A 1418-nucleotide genomic window follows, 5' to 3' on the forward strand; every position below is an offset into this window, starting at 1 on the left:
GGATCATATTCCTATCACTAATTGGTTAATTTTTGGGTTTTGTTTTTTATGGGTTTGGGGGGGTAGTTCACCAAGATAGCATGAAAACTCTTAAGAGTCAGAAATCAATAAATTAGAGGAGAATATTAGACTTTGTTTATTGGTGTTATCAGGAATGGGGACATGTGAGAAGAGTTTATTGCATGTTGGAGGAAAGTTAAAAACAAATTCTGAAAGTAACACCTGTGAAGTAAGGTTAAAGAAAGGGTCTAGAGTTATTTAGCCAGAAATGAGGTTGATGAAATAACTATTTTTATATATGTTTATTACAGAATATGACTGATTGTTGTTTGTCTTTGCTGAAATCCAGAAAGAAAAAAGTTCAAGGGTAGAAATATAAACGATATACATTTAACCAGTACTTAGAAGAATAGCCTGAAGGTTGACAGACATTGGAATGCTTGTGATGGGACACATCTCCTTGGAAGAGTAAAGAGCGTTAAATGTAGCAATCTTCTCTGTCACGAATGGTGACAGGTCCTGCCTTAAGGCTTCCACAGGGCCCTTTCAGACCTGTAATTCTCTGGGTCATTTCTGTTCTAGCCTTTAGAGGTTGAGAGTGAACCGGACACAGCAAACACCTGCCCTTTCAGGAGCTCCAACAGTGCTAAAGGAGGCAGTGCCTGCGGCAGGCAGCACAGCAGCGTCTCTTCCAACTGAAGACTTCACTCAAAGGTGAGTCAGGTCCGTGAGGACCCAGGTCAGGTGCTTCCTTCCCCTCCACCTGTCACTGGGGCCGGGCACAGGAGCTCTGGGAGATCAGTGACTACAGGCCATCCTCCCCAGCTGCCAGTATAAGCTTTGACAGAGGGATGAACTGGGGATGGCTGGTTAGCTGGTAATAGGTGGGAGGAACTCGCCACCTAGACGCGCTCCGGGAAGGATGAGTAGCGCCAACAGCAGCCAGGTCCCTCTCTCAACCTTCTGCTAGGTGGTCCAGACCCATGTGCTCCCAGAGCGCTGGGCGCCCGCCGCTCCTGGAGCGAGCGTCCCACGGCGCGCGGTGCCTTCCAGGCTCCCGGCTCCCGCAGGAGGGCGCGTGGGATGATGCTCTGGTCCTCGTGCTTTCCCCAAGCTCCCGCATCCGGAGCCGCCCAAGCCGGCACCGCGGCAGCCACAGCCTGGGAGGGAGAAAGGAAAAAAGGGAGGGGGCTGGAAAGGCTCGGAAGGAGGGAGGAGGAGAGGTGGGGAGGGAGGGAGCGAAGGGGGAGGGAATCTCTCTCCTTTGCAGTGCCTCCGCCTCTCCTCTCCGGCTGGAGGCGACTGGGTTCTCCCTTCACACCCTCTCCCAGTTCCTTGCCCCCTACTCCACCCACCCTCCTTCCCTCCCTCCCTTCGGAGTGTGCAGGAGAGGAGCCGCAGCCAGCGCAGCCTAGGGC

Source organism: Ailuropoda melanoleuca, chromosome 3 (genome assembly GCF_002007445.2).
Source record: "Ailuropoda melanoleuca isolate Jingjing chromosome 3, ASM200744v2, whole genome shotgun sequence".
NCBI classification, from domain to species: domain Eukaryota; kingdom Metazoa; phylum Chordata; class Mammalia; order Carnivora; family Ursidae; genus Ailuropoda; species Ailuropoda melanoleuca.